Below are 15,514 nucleotides of genomic sequence, written 5' to 3'. Positions count from 1 at the left end.
TCTATAAATTTGTCCATACCTTGTAATATATTTTTACCTTTCCGTTCATGTGTGAATTGCTTTGATGTGGACGAAACTTGTATCTTTTGAGCCAAAGGCGAAAAACACCTTCCCTTCTTTTCGTACACAACAAAGCGTATCTTTGCTTCTTTATGCTCATCGAAATATTGTCCTCAAAGTTGAAGCATCTGTTTGTACTCTATGTTATGATGATGATGATCTTACAAATGTCTACATGAATGTGTATGAATGCAATGAATGATGTAATGTAATGTGCAAATGAATGTCCAAACACACGCACACGAAGCCACTCCCAGACTCTGCATCCCCTTAGGAACGTCTTTTGAGCTTCTTCACCTTCTATTTCGGTGGTATAAGTTCTGCATCCCCTTAGGAACGTCTTTTGAACTTCTCCGCCTTATATTTCGGCGGTATTTGGCTCTGCATTCCCTTAGGAACGACTTTCGAGCAGAAAACTTACGCTGCGCTCCCTTAGGAACGACTTTTTGTAGCTTCGTGATGCTCTGCACCGCCTTGGGGACGACTTTTTGAGCTTCTTCCTGTTTTTCCTTTTTTTCTCTCTGCACTCGATGGTGCATGCTCATATTTTACATTTTACATCATTTTTGGGGGATTTGGCTCTCGTGGAGCTAAATAAGAAAAAATTACAAGCTATGGCCCCATTAAAAACCTTTCTCCCCCTTTTGAAAGGAAAATGGTGCCATAGAAAAAATGAAAAAAGGTTAAATCAAATTACACATAATATCGACGAAGCTCGTCTGCATTCCAAGATCTGGGTATGTCGTTGCCGTCCATATCCTTCAGTCTATAGGAACCGGGTCTTGATGAAGATACAACCAGAAAAGGACCTTCCCACTTCAATTGCAATTTTCCCACTGTGTCTGGGTTGGCCACTCTCCAAAGTACCAGATGCCCTGGCTTGATATTCTTCAATCAAACTTTTCTGTCATGCCATTTTATTGTTTCGGCTTGATATTTATTGACGTTCTCCACAGCCTGAAGTCTGGTCCCCTCTATAGTATCTTTTGCTACGTGATAATCAGCTTCGTCTTCTGCCGAAGCTGTTGTTCTTATTGATCCTGCTTTAGCTTCTTATGGAGTTATAGCTTCGTCACCAAATAATAGTTTGAAAGGTGTAAATCCTGTTGACCTTGATGTGGTTGTATTGTGTTTCCACACCACTTTAATCAACTCATCTAGCCACTTTCCTCTAGGCTGATTGAAGATTAGCTTCATTATTCCCGTCATTATAATGTCATTTGCTCTTTCTACCAGCCCGTTTGAATCCGGATGCCTAAGTGATGCAAAATGAATCTTCGTGCCAATTTGGTCATAGAGATCCTTGAACGTTTCAGCATCAAACTATGTTCCATTGTCCACAGTTATAGCCTTCGGCACGCCGAAGCGACAGACAATATTCTGCTAGAAGAATTTTTGAACTGTGGCTGAAGTAATTGTAGCCAAAGGCTTTGCTTCGATCCACTTAGAAAAATATTCTACTGCCACCACAACATACTTCAAATTACCTTGTGCTAGTGGAAGTGGACCTAACAAATCTAAGCCCCATCTTTGTAATGGCCAAGTAGGTTGTATCAGCTGCGTGAGAGACGAAGGTTGTTTCTGATTTCTTGCACATTTTTGACAATTCTCGCACTTTTGAACCAACTCTGCTGCATCTGAAGCTGCCTTCGACCAATAAAATCCTTGTCTAAACACTTTTCCAAGCAAGGGCCTAGACCCAATATGAGATCCACACAAACCTGCATGTATCTCCTTCATCAATTCTATACCTTTAGTTCTGGATAAACACTTGAGGAGTGGAGAACAGACTCCATGCTTGTATAATTCCCCTTCTATTATCACATACGGTCTTGTCCTTGCTTCCATTCTCTTATTATAAACTTCGTCATCTGAAAGACAATTACCTTGGAGGAAAGATATAATTTTAGTCCTCCAATCTTCTCTATGTACAGGGGAAATTGTAAGCACTGCCCTCTCCATAAGTTCAACCGAAGGTGCTTTTATTGTTTCAAAAAACACTTTCGAAGGTAGAGGGAGCCCCTGTGCCGCTGATTTGGCTAATAAATCTGCATGCTCGTTCTCTTCTCTTGGAATATTCTTGACAGAAAAACCTTCAAAAGAAGCCTCCAGCCTTCGAACTGTATCGAGATATTTTTCAAGCTTCGGATCTCTCGCCTTACTACTTTTGTCTACATAACCAGAAATGACTTGAGAGTCAGTTTTAAAAATGGCCCTTCTTATTCCCATTGCCTTTAACTTCCGAAGCCCCAACAGAAGTGCTTCGTATTTAGCAATATTATTTGTACAACTGAAGTCAAGCTTTGCTGCATAACATGTTCTGACTTTAGAAGGCGCAACCAGGACAGCAGCCGCTCCTGCTCCGAAGGTTCCCCAGGAGCCATCGCAGAAAACTGTCCAAGCTTCAGCGTCTTTATTTGTTTCTTCTTCCTGAGCCCCTGGCGTCCAATTAGTAATGAAGTCTGCTAATGCCTGGGACTGAATTGAGGATCTATGTACATAGTCAATACTGAATCCGTTAAGATCTGTAGCCCATTTTCCAATCCTTCCAGTAGCTTCTCTGTTCCTCATTATGTCCTTCAAAGGCTGTGATGAAGGAATAATTATGTGATATGCTTGAAAATAATGTTGAAGCTTCCTGGAGGCCATTAACACAGCATACAACACCTTCTCCAATTCTGTATAGTTTTTCTTTGATAAACTTAAAACTTCGAAGACGAAGTATACTGGGACCTGCTTTTTGATTTGGCCATCTACCTTCTCCTGTACGAGTGCCACACTTACTGTAGAGTGCGAAGCTGTCACATATAAGAGTAATGGAGCCCCTAGTGAAGGTGGAGTTAGTGTTGTTAGATCAATCAAGTATTGCTTAAATTCTTCGAAAGCTTTTTGCTGAGCCGGACCCCATTGAAAAACTTCGGCTGACTTCAGTATTTCAAAGAATGGCAGATTTCTTTCTGCTGATCTGGATATGAATCAGTTTAATGATGCTAGTCTTCCTGCCAGCCGTTGGGCCCCCTTTGTGCTTGGCGGCTCCATCCGAAGGATAGCTTCAATCTTGCTCGGGTTGGCTTCAATTCCCTTCGTTGATACCAAACAGCCAAGGAACTTGCCCTTCTTCACCCCAAAAACACACTTTTCTAGATTTAACTTCAGGCCAGCTTGCCTAAAATTAGCAAATGTCTCTTGCAAATCAGCAATGTGATTTTCTTGCTTCGTGCTTTTCACTATGATATCATCAACATAGGTCAGTACATTCCTTCCTATTTGAGAATGAAGGACCTTGGCTGTCATTCTGCTGAAACTTCCTCCAACATTCTTGAGCCCCTCAGGCATCCGAAGGTAGCAATAGGTGCCACTTGGAGTTATGAAGCTAGTTTTCGGCTCGTCTTCCTTCTTCACCCAAATTTGATGATAGCCTGAGTAACAATCTAGTAGACTCATAAGCTCAGAAAATGCTACTGCATCTACTAGAGAGTCTATTCTTGTCAATGAGAACTCGTCCTTTGGGCACGCCATGTTGAGATCTGTGAAATCAATACACATTCTCCATTTACCATTGGCCTTCTTCACCATAACAGTGTTGGCTAGCCATTCTGGGTATTTCACCTCTCTGATGACACCGGCACTAAGAAGTCTCTTTACTTCGTTTCGAGCACCTTCAGCTTTGTCTTCAGACATCTTCCAAAGCCTTTGTTTTCTTGGCCTGAAGGATGGATCCACATTGAGTGAATGTTCAATAACATCTCTGTTGACACCACAGAGATCATTGGCTGACCAAGCAAAGATATCTTTGTTGTTGAATAAAAATCTTAGCAAAGTCTTCTCTTGCTCATCAGATAGATGAGACCCCAGTAGTACCCTTTGTTCTGCTATATCTTGACATAGAAGCATAGGCTTCGGCTGATCCGCCGAAGCAGCCTTCTCTCTTTTGTATTTGTACTGCTGACAGGCTTCAGCTCCATCTATGTTATGGATTGCCTTTGAATTGTCCAATTCCCTTCGGCCCTTCTGGAAGCTTCTTGACTCCCATGGACAGCAATGGGCCGTTGTTCCGAAGATATATTCATGCATAAATATGTTGGACGAAGTATTGCTTCGAAAGCATTGAGTGTCCCTCGATCAAAGATAACATGTTCAGTCCTTGTGTTGTGGACGTAGCCGAAGGTAACTGACATTGTGATTTTACCAAGTGCGACAATCTGCCTTCCTCTGAAGCCACAAACAGGGTGTGTAGCATCATGAATCTTGTCTTCTGGCTCTTGCATCTGTCTGAAGGCCTTAGCAAATATGATATCCACTGCACTGCCTGTGTCAACTAGAACATTATGGTCCAGAAATCCCTTGATGACACAAGATATGACCATAACATCATTGTGAGGGTAATCTTTGAGCTGAAGGTCCTCCTGGGAGAAGGTAATTGGGATGCGGGACCATTTGGACTTGATGAAAGGTCCCTGCACCCCAACATGCTGCACCCTCTGTGCTTCCTTCTTCTGCTTCTTGTTAGCCGGCTCTGAACTTGAACCGCCTGTTATCGGGAGCACCAGCTTCGTAGCCGAAGGTGCTTCGACTTGGTTGTTGAACGAAGCCATCAGCTCAAAAGTGGAAGTGCGTTCACCGGAGGTGGGCGCCAATGTTGGGGACTTGTTATTAAATGCTATGAGTTAAGAACAAGGCAACACAAATGTTAATGTTTAAAATCCTTCGTCCTTCGAAGCATTATCTCCCTTAGGATATAATGATCTTCAAACGAAGGTCATGAAGGGCGTACCTTCATCATCGCAGTATGTATTAATGAAGGGAGAAGCATATAAAACATGAGAGATAATATGAATAACCATATGACATTATTAATATCTCTTAATTATATCATTATGAATGAACACGAACAATAATGAATTACATTTGTACCTTCGACTTGACAGAAGATAAAAGTCCAAGCGTGGCGCACGAGTGAATACAAGTCAGCGTGAACAGTACAGGGGTACTGTTCACCTATTTATAGGCACGGGACGCAGCCCGGTCAGAATTACATTTATGTCCTTGATGGTCGGTTACAATCATGACACAAATCAACATGGACTGATCGGTCTTTTTCTCTTTAAGTCGGTGCAGCCCTTCGTCTCAAGGCATGTCGCTATGCCGAAGCTCCCTGGATCGTAGCTTCAGCGTGTACCTTCACGCTGATCTTCCGAAGGTGTTTCTGCTTAAAGGACCTTCGATGACGAAGCAAGCCCCCAACAATTATTTTAGTATTTTGGGAATTTATGGAACCTTTGGAGATTATTTAAATTTCTTTTATTTGTACATATTCAAATAATAGAATTATATTGGTCAAATAGCAAATAAATAAATACAGAAATATGTATCTCATGCTGAGGTTCTTGTATTTTTGCATTTGGGATTAGATTCACGAGACAAGTTTAAGTTTGAAAATTAGAATTTGAAAATAAAAGAGAAAAGAGAAGAGAAGAAAAAAGAAAAAAATACACATTATAAGATAACAATAATAAATAAATAATATTCTTGCAGACGGCAGAAGCATAAAGCATGTAGAATTTGTTTGATATTTGAAATCTGGAGTTCAAAACAAGACTTTGAATTTGGTTTGGATATTTCAAATTTGAATTAGAAAAGAAAAAAGGAAAAATAAAAAAAGAAATCTGGCCATCCTCGGCCGAATCTCCCCCTCGGCCCATCATCTCGCGTGCGCCAGCCCAACTCATGCCCTCGCGCCAGCAGGTACCGACAGGCGGGCCCGAATGGGCAGTCACTCAACGTGTCCCCGCTCACCGCCAGCCGGGGCCCACTACTCAACGTCCGTCGCCTCGTGCTCACTGAGATACTGACTGGTGGGGCCGCCATGCAGATTCGTCTTCTCCACCGAACCGTGAAAATGGGGGCGCAAATCTGGGGTTGTTGGGTGCCAACAGCCGCCGTGGCCTGCTCGGGTCGGACTTCCCTGCTCTCTATAAATGTCTTCTGGGGTCGCCTCCGCCTTCTCCACCCACCTTGGCCATACCTGTTCCGTCTCGTTGAACCCCGTGTGCATTAGATGGAGAGAATCGGAGCGTATGAACGCCGCCTGGAGGAGCTGTTGACGCGCCGCGCCTAGATCCTCGAATTCGCCCACACCGGTCGTCGTGGTGCTTCACTTGGACACGCCAAAAAGGTTTGGGGCATCTTCGGGTGGGACTTGCGATCGGGGCGCCAGGAATTTCTCGTCGTGGTCACTGCTCCGTCATAGAACCACGCCACCGTGTGGGCAGTGCCGCCACCATCCCAAACCGAGGTAATTAGCCCTACCTTAAGTTTGCTGTGACTCCAATTAGGGCCAGTAGCGTTTGCGCCACGTAGGATCGTCCGTGCGGGGACCTCGCCGGCATGCGCCGCCGCGGTTGAGTGTCCGTGAGCCTTCATCCAGCTCGACTGAGGGTTGAAGACGTGCCCTGTGCCGTTGAATTCCCAACGAACATGCTCGATTAGATCGTGGCATACCCTTTCGTTCACCGGATTCGGATTTGGACCGCAGATCGTGTGAAGGACGATTTTGGGGTTCATGCAACGATCATCGTTGAATCCTGATCCGAAGCGCGAGAGCGCGTATCGCTTCGGCGCAATCTCAAACCAACCCGCCGTCCCTGATGAAGTAGTAAACCAACGATCGCTGTTTCAGCATACCCCTTCAGGCCTTATTCGTTTAGCATATTCCCCGCCGGGATCAAGGCCAAAACCCCATGGATCGTCTCTCTCTGGAAAACATACTGGCCCACGAGAAAATAGGTGTTCGGTTAAGCCCCGTGTGGGCCGCATCCCGGCCTTTCCTCGTCGCTCCGGCCTGGAAATCAGACCCGGTCTCGGTGGCGTGGAATCAGACTCCGACGGCAGAGCCACAACGGAGCCAGCACAACGCACGCGTGAAGGGCAAGCGCCGGTGGCGACGGTGGCGGCATCAGTGACACGAACACGGGATTCCTCTCTCCGTCATCGATCTCCTCTGGCAGTCGCCTTCTCACCGGTATTCTTCTTGCTCCCTGTCTCAACTAGGGCATTTAGGGTTCTTGCGTCTCTTCTTAGATCCAAGGCGGCGGCGAGTTCTTAGATCACGACGCCAAGCGCGAGATTCAGTGCCAGCTCCCGATATGCGAGCGGCTGGCCGGTCATGGGGGAGGCGGCCAGTTTGCTCTGGTTGAGCCGCGCTTCCAGTTCCGTATAGGTGCCCAGATCGTGTTGTGTCTGGACATGCTCCTCCTGCTGTTGCTCAGTCGCTTGACCGCCGGCTGTTCGTCTGCTGCCGTGTTTCGCTCATCCGCGGGCACCTGCTTCGCTTGCCTTTTGGCGCCTGGAAGACTACAGGCAGGCATGAGGATGATGAAGCAGTCCGGGAACTGAATCACCCGACCCAAAATCCGATCGAGCATCATGGAACTTCAGTCTCCAAACCAAACAGGCTGGCAGAGCACGTCCGTGTGAACACCCATGAAACCAAAGCAGGACCAGCCAAACAAAGGCCATTTGCTGCTGCCCCTAGAGCTAGGAGGAAAGAAGCAAAGTGCTTGGTTGATCATCATATATTCCTACTGTAGGCCAGGCCAGCCCAGCATTGTCTAGGCTTGGTTTAGTTGTGTTGTGGCGAGCTTAGGGAGATGCAATCAGAATAATCTGAGCATTCACTTGCAATTGCTCTCAAAGCTTCAATTTGGGGTGTATCACACACGAATTAGAGAGTTAGGAAGTTTTAGTGATCCTTTTAGCTTTAATATTTATCTACTTTCTCGCCTCTATTGTTTTGTAACTCTGGGCTCATGACCCAACAATGTAACTACCATTACTGCTTTTTTGCCGAAACTGTGGTAATGAAATTCAGGTGGGAACAGTGCATCCTCTCCGGTGATCTAAAAAAATACAAATGCACTAATACATGTGTACCTACATGTATTACCTATTACCATAGCCCTCTACAATGATTACTGCTAGTTTGTTGTTAATTCCTCTCTAGTTTGTTGTTATTAGTAAACAATAGTTTTAAAAGAATAATATACTGCTAGTATAAAATTATTGATTCTGCCTGTTAACAAATTTATCCACATGTAAATCGTTGCAGTCCTTTACTGTCAGCATAACCTGGTCCTTTACCGTCATCATAACTTGTGGGTGAAGAGTACCTTAGTTGTATTTATTAGTTTATATGATTGCTGGTATTATTCAAAATATTTTTTATCAACATAACTTGGTTCTTTTATATGATTGTTGTCAGCCCAAAGCGCTAGCCAATTCTGTCGGTGAGAATCTAATCATTGTTCCCCTTTATATTTGCAGGCTTTACATCTCCAGGACACTTTTGCTATTACTATATAAAGTTTTAAACTTAGAAGCCTTTGGCCCAACTTGATGGTAGGTTGTAACCATGCCTAGAACTGTGAACCATGAGTGATGTCTGCATTTTGTTGGATTGAACCTTGGTCTACGAGTGGGACAAAATGACTGCAAGCACCAACTCTACTTTGTTCTTTGTTTTTATCTATTTAAATTATGTGCAAACTACGACCAACATATTGTCTGTTTGCTAGGACATACATTTATCTTGTTGAATTGAAACTTTATGTAGACAGGGAACTAAACCTTATTGTCTGTTTGCTACGAGTGTACTGAAGGTTCTTCATGTCCAGAGCAGAAATCTTTATGTATAGCTTGACATTTTAGATATATGTACAATGGATCAGATTTTCTGCTTTTATTCCTTGGAGTGGGGCTAACCGAACAAGGAAAAATAGACAGGGAAAAGGAGCAGGGAAAAGGAGGCAGGGAACAAAACCACGTAGGGAAAAAGTGTCAATAGGGGATCCATTCAATCCATGTCTGGATTAATTACACATGGGGATTGAATACATACCAGCCGAACACAGCCTCACCGTGTTCAATTTGCATAAAAGCCCCTCATGAAGTAGTAAACCACCCCGCCGTCCATGTGAATGTAAAAGTAATTTAGATTAGGTCCTATTATTTGCATGCTAGACCCTGGGGTTTATAATAATTGTGTTTGCAGTCCAGAACCATTAGAAATATTTAGAAATAGATTAGAAAATGGTTTGTAGTGTAAAAATAATTCTAGAAACTTGTATAATTCCTAAGTAATTCATTTTAACTCCTTTTTGATCCATTCCAGTTGCATTAATCTCACATTAATATTGTTTATCATCTAGAAACCTTGTATTACCATGAAAACTATGGTTAAAATCTTGTACCTCATTTGTTTTATAGTGGACACTTAAACCTTTAGAAAATCATAACTTTATAATCGTAACTCCGATTTTAGTGGATCTTGAACCTGTGATCTCGTAGCAGCGCGTAGAATATTTTTATGCAGTATGTTCTCATATTTGGTGTGATGTTAATTTTGCCTATACCATGTTTGTTTGTATTGCTATGAGTAGCATCGAGGTTACGAGTCACTTGAAGAGCAAGTTGGTACCTGGAAATCTCGAGTCTAAGGCAAGTTGTGCTATTGATCACTCTTCTTTACCTAATAATGTTCTGGTTAATCACTGTTACATGCTTAGGTCAATTTGATGGGATCTAATAGGTTTCCCTAGATTTGTTTATCCCACACCTTGTTTACCACAGAACTTATTGGGTAGATTTGCTATTACTCTACCTGGTTTTCAGAAATTAATGTTATACTATGATCATGTTCCAATTATACTATTATTTAATTACTGTTCATGACAAGATCATTGTGTTAATTAGAACATGGATCTTAACTTGACATAACAGTGCTACCACAAGGGTGGAATGGGACGCCCTTGGCCAAGTAATTAAGAAAGCTAGGGAGAGATTACCTTACCCGAAAGGTCAAGCGGGGAGGCGTCCCTACTAGAGTATAGGGAGGTTCTTGAGCTGAACTGCTGCGATGGCAGTTCGGACGAGGGATTCCTATGCTTCCTTCGTCCTGAAACCGTAGTGGGTATTCTCGAACTAGTGGAACTTTCGAAAGGCCTCGTAGTGCTACCCTACCTCGCTTCCTCGGTAGAGGTGTATGGGTTCCGTACAACCCCATGGCAAATGGGTAACACGACTTGTGGGTAAAGATGCGTAACCTCTGCAGAGTGTAAAACTGGTATATTAGCCACGCTCACGGTCAAGAGCGACTCAGGACTCTCGCATGATTAATTTATGGAACTAAACTTAATCTGTCATATCCATTGCATCGCGGGTGCTATTATCAAATGTGATATGTTATTTACTTGGGTTGGTATCTACTTATACTTAATAACTGCTAATAAAATTTTGACCAACTTTAAAAGCAATGCTCAGCTTTAACCATCTTCTTTGATAAGCCTTACACATCACATGAGCTCCCATCTTTGGTGAGTTCATGCACATTATTCCCCACAACTTCTTGAGCGATGAACGTATGTGAGCTCACCCTTGATGTACTCACACCCCCAGGTCAAGAGCAGGTACCATAGTATGAGGCGCATGAAGGATGCGGTGATGAGTTCGTGAGTGGTCTAGACCGTCGTCTCCCAGTCAATATTGGTTGCTGGATCGTTGTCTTTGTATGGTGTAATTATTTAACTATTTTGTACAGAACTACGTTATATATTAAAGATGTGACATTCGTTTCGGTACCATAAGTCATCATATGTGTGAAACTTGATCCTAGCACACTTGGTGAAGTTCACGCCCGGGTTTTGGGCCCCTAAAATCCGGATGTGACACCAGGGGATCATGACTCCCCATTGATCACTTCCAAGGTGAACTGGCAGGGTCTGTAAGTGCAATCAACCCTAATTGAGGGTTTTGGTGATTAATGACAAAACAAACTAAGATTCTAACAAGTTTGCTCATAGTATGTACACAGTATTTCTACAGACAGGAGAAGCACAGATCTTACGAGCATAAAAGTATAAAGCACAGCGGATTTAAAATTCCACATCAAATGGCGTGCTCCAAGTGCTAAGAAATAACGGTGGTGCTAAATTTATAATTCTTGAGTCATAGGAATCGCCGTACAATTAAGAGGGATCCGTGACGGTTAAGTAAGTTGTGAAACGAGCCAAGTTCAAAATCTTTTGAAAACTCCTTGGAGATCATTTTCCTAGATCATGAATGCCCTTGAGAAAAACAAATTTTACTTCCCACAAAGACTCCCCTTTTGTTCTCTTCAAAATACTCAAAATTTGGTTTCAGCCCCCAAAACCGGTTCAACCGGTCCTGAAACCGGTTCAGCCGGTTTCGGTACTGTTCACCTGCCACCTTTGCTCTGACCTGTCTGACAGTCAGAGCTGTCAAAAAAAAGTCACAGCAAATATTTTTCAGAAACCGGTTGAGCCGAAATTTTTCCCTACTCAGCCGATTTTGAAACCGGTCGAGTCTCCGGCTGAGTAGCTCAGTGGACCGGGATCCCCATGGTAGAAACCGGTTCAACCGGTCTGAACACCGGTTCAACCGGTTTTTGCTCCTTTTCTTCCAACGGCTGCCAGCTTTTGGAGGATCCTTTATATACCCCCTCACACACTCTCTCTCATTTACTCCTGCCTCTCCCATGAATTCTTGGCTGACCAACCTTCAAACAAGCGCATTCATTTCACCTTTCACACCCGCAATCGCATCTCCTTCAATCATTTGAAGGACCCTTGGTGTGAGGTGAACTCGATCGAACTCGCTGTCAATTTCATCTCGATTCTCCCATTCTCTTGTTCTTGAGCTCATTGCAAACTTAACCGTGTGCGGATTTGTTACTCTTGGAACCTCGTGTTCCTTGACGGTTAGAGGTTGCTTGGGAGTCTCCAAATTTGTGGACGACCCCAAGAAGTTTTTATCACCCGCTCCTTGAGCTGATTTGAGAAGAGATTGCCTTGACCTTTGTGGTCGGCTTGTAGAGGATTAGGGTTGGAAGAGACCCGGCCCTTTGTGGGTTCCTCAACGAGGAGTAGGACACCTTTGTGGTGGTTGCCGAACCTCGGGTTATATCGCGTGTTCTTGTGTGTTCTTGTCAAGCGTTTTATATTCAGTGGTTGGTTCATATTATTCATTTGAGTAGATTTTGTGTAGGGCAAGTCTTTAGCTATATTCTTCACTACTTCGTATTTGTTCAACAGATTATCTAATTTAAGTTGAGCAGGTTCAAACTTGTTCGGTTGTAATCAAAATCGACTGAACCGGTTTGCACCAGTGCAACTTTAATTTAACCTATCTCGAAGTTTTTAGTGAAAACTTTCAGGTGTAGCCTATTCACCCCCCCTAGGCTACTTTCAATTGGTATCAAAGCTACGTGCCTCGTTTTACGCTTAACCGCGTGAGGAAACGATCATGTCTACACAACGGGACCATGTGGATCCTCTCCTCGAGGAAATCCCCATCACATCTTCCGGTGAGGAAGTGGACCCTAAGGTCCTCGACCTCGCCATGAAGATTGCCGAGAGAATGTTCCTCAAAATGAAAGAGGAAGATGCTAAGAAAAAGGCCGAAGAAGAAGAATCAAGAAGAAAGGCCGAAGAAGATAAAGGTAAGGGAACATTTGATTATAATGACGATCTAGTGGATCTTTTGGTGTCTAAGGTATTGAGCAAGGTAAGTCTCAACACCGAAGGATCATCTACCAAAAGCAAAGGTAATGAATTTAGCAAAGTTCAATTCGATTACTCTAGAAATTATATTCCCAACTTCTCTTCCGTCCCACTTGGAAAGTTACCAACTCTTAGTGAGTTGAACTATGATGAGTGGGCCGACAAGATGAAGTCGCATTTAATCGGTGTGCATCCTAGTCTTTGGGAGATTGTTAATGTAGGTATGTATAAGCCCACCCAAGGAGAAGAGATGACTCTGGAAATGATGCAAGAAGTTCATCGAAATGCTCAAGCAGTGAGCATAAATAAAGGAAGTCTTTGTCCGGAAGAATACCGGAAAGTTCAAGGAAGAGAAGATGCCCGTGACATTTGGAATATTCTTAAAATGTCACATGAAGGAGATCCCAAAGCTAAAAGACATAGAGTTGAAGCTTTGGAAAGTGAGCTTGCAAGATATGATTGGACAAAGGGTGAGTCACTTCAATCACTCTTTGATCGGTTGATGGTGTTGGTCAACAAAATAAGAGTTCTTGGGAGTGAAAATTGGAGTGACTCCAAGGTCACAAGATTGTTCATGAGAGCTTATAAAGAGAAGGATAAGAGTCTTGCAAGGATGATAAGGGATCGTGATGACTATGAGGATATGACGCCTCATCAATTATTTGCAAAAATCCAACAACACGAGTCCGAAGAAGCCCCCATCAAGACAAGAGACTCTCATGCCTTGATCACAAATGAACAAGACAACCCCAAGAAGAACAAAGACCACAAAGCAAAGAAAGTGGTCGAGACCTCAAGTGATGAAGATAGCTCAAGTGATGAAGACACAGCTATGTTCATCAAAACATTCAAGAAATTTGTAAGGAAGAATGACAAGTTCCAAAGGAAAGGAAAGAAGAGGGCATGCTATGAATGTGAGCAAACCGGTCATTTCATAGCGGATTGTCCTAACAAGAAGGAACAAGAAGCCAAGAAGGAATACAAGAAGGACAAGTTTAAAAAGGGAGGGAAGACCAAGGGATACTTCAAGAAGAAGAAGTATGGTCAAGCCCACATTGGTGAAGAATGGAACTCCGATGAAGAGAGTTCTAGTTCCGAGGAAGAGGAAGTGGTGGCAAATGTGGCCATCCAATCTACATCAAGCGCGCAACTCTTCACCAACCTACAAGACGACTCCTACACTCCAACTTGCCTCATGGCAAAGGGAGATAAGGTAACCTTATTTAGTAATGATTTTTCAAATGATGATGATGATGATCAAATTGCCATGAAAAATAAAATGATTAAAGAATTTGGCTTGAATGGATACAATGTTATCATCAAATTAATGGAAAAGCTAGATAAAAGAAAAACAACTCTTGATGCTCAAGAAGACTTGCTTATCCTTGAAAAGGAAAGAAACCTAGAGCTTCAAGAGTTGATTCACAATAAAGATGAAATGCTAGATGTCTTGACTAAGGAAGTCTCTTTAGTCAAGATAACTATAGAAAATAAAGATAAAGAAGTAATTAACATGAAAACCTCTATAACTAATCTTGCAAATGAAAAGAATGCACTTGAATCAAGCATGTTAAGCTTGAATGTTCAAAATCAAGAACTTCAAGTGCAACTTGAAAATTGCAAGAACATCAATGCCTCATCTTTAGTTTTTGAATCTAAGTCTAGCTCAAATGATAATTCTTGCAAACATTGTGCCAAATATCATGCTTCTTGTTGTCTAACTAACCATGCAAGGAAGAATAGCCCACAGGTGAAGGTCAAAGAAATTTTGAAAAGATGCTCTAGCAATGATGGGTTAAAGAAAGTTGAACCCAAGTACAAGTCCCTTAAGCCCAACAATGGAAGAAGGGGGCTTGGGTTCAACTCATCCAAGGAAAACCCTAGCACAGTGCATAAGGGGTGGAGATTCCCCAAGTTCATAGAGGGAACCACTCTATATGATGCCTTGGGGAGGATCCACTCCTCAAATGACAAGTCACCTCAGATAAAGGTTAACTTGAGTTCCACAAAGAGTAAGATGAAGGAAGTGGGATCCTCAAGTGGACAAAAATCTAATGCTCCCATTTCCCACTCATATCTTTGTGATTATATGTTGACTTGGGATTTAGGGAAATTGGTTGTGAAATATGTGGGTGCCTACACTAAACAAAGAGTCATGAAAAGAAGTGTGTGGGTACCCAAGGCTATAACTAACACTGTAGGACCCAATTCAATTTGGGTACCTAAAAGCATAGCCTAAACTTGTTTTGCAGGTCTACTCCTCTGGTGGGTCAAGTTCGGTTCTTGACAGTGGATGTACAAATCACATGACCAGGGAGAAAGACATGTTTCATACATTGCAACTAACTCAAGAAGCACAAGAAATTGTGTTTGGAGATAGTGGCAAGAGTAAGGTGATTGGTATTGGTAAAATTCCTATCTCTGACCAACAATCACTTTCAAATGTTTTATTGGTAGATTCTTTAAGCTATAATTTGTTGTCCATTTCACAACTTTGTGGAATGAGTTATAATTGTTTATTTTCGGATGTGGATGTGAAGATCCTTAGAAGGGAGGACTCCTCAGTTGCCTTTACCGGTCGCTTGAAGGGCAAGCTTTATCTTGTTGATTTCACAACAAGTAAAGTGACGCCTGAGACTTGTTTAGTGGCAAAGTCCGACAAGGGTTGGCTATGGCATCGCCGGCTAGCCCATGTCGGTATGAGGAATTTGGCCAAACTTCAAAAGGATAATCACATCATTGGACTAACAAATGTTGTTTTTGAGAAAGATAGGGTTTGTGGCGCATGCCAAGCAGGAAAGCAACATGGAGTCCCACATCAATCAAAGAATGTGGTCACAACAAAGAGGCCATTGGAGCTTCTTCACATGGACCTCTTC

General features: G+C 42.9%; 1 long non-coding RNA gene across 1 annotated transcript; it reads left to right on the top strand.

The window, feature by feature from the left end:
• The first annotated feature begins 5,974 nt into the window (after positions 1 to 5,974).
• Positions 5,975 to 8,800, top strand: LOC109943672 (uncharacterized). Its single transcript, XR_002266731.2, has 2 exons — positions 5,975 to 6,355; positions 8,383 to 8,800. It is a non-coding gene; the product is annotated as an uncharacterized lncRNA (long non-coding RNA).
• Positions 8,801 to 15,514: the final 6,714 nt, after the last annotated feature.

The sequence above is a fragment of the Zea mays genome, chromosome 1 (genome assembly GCF_902167145.1).
Source record: "Zea mays cultivar B73 chromosome 1, Zm-B73-REFERENCE-NAM-5.0, whole genome shotgun sequence".
Classification (NCBI taxonomy): domain Eukaryota; kingdom Viridiplantae; phylum Streptophyta; class Magnoliopsida; order Poales; family Poaceae; genus Zea; species Zea mays.
Note: the sequence above shows the minus strand (reverse complement) of the source record. Positions and strands in the feature narration are given on the sequence as shown.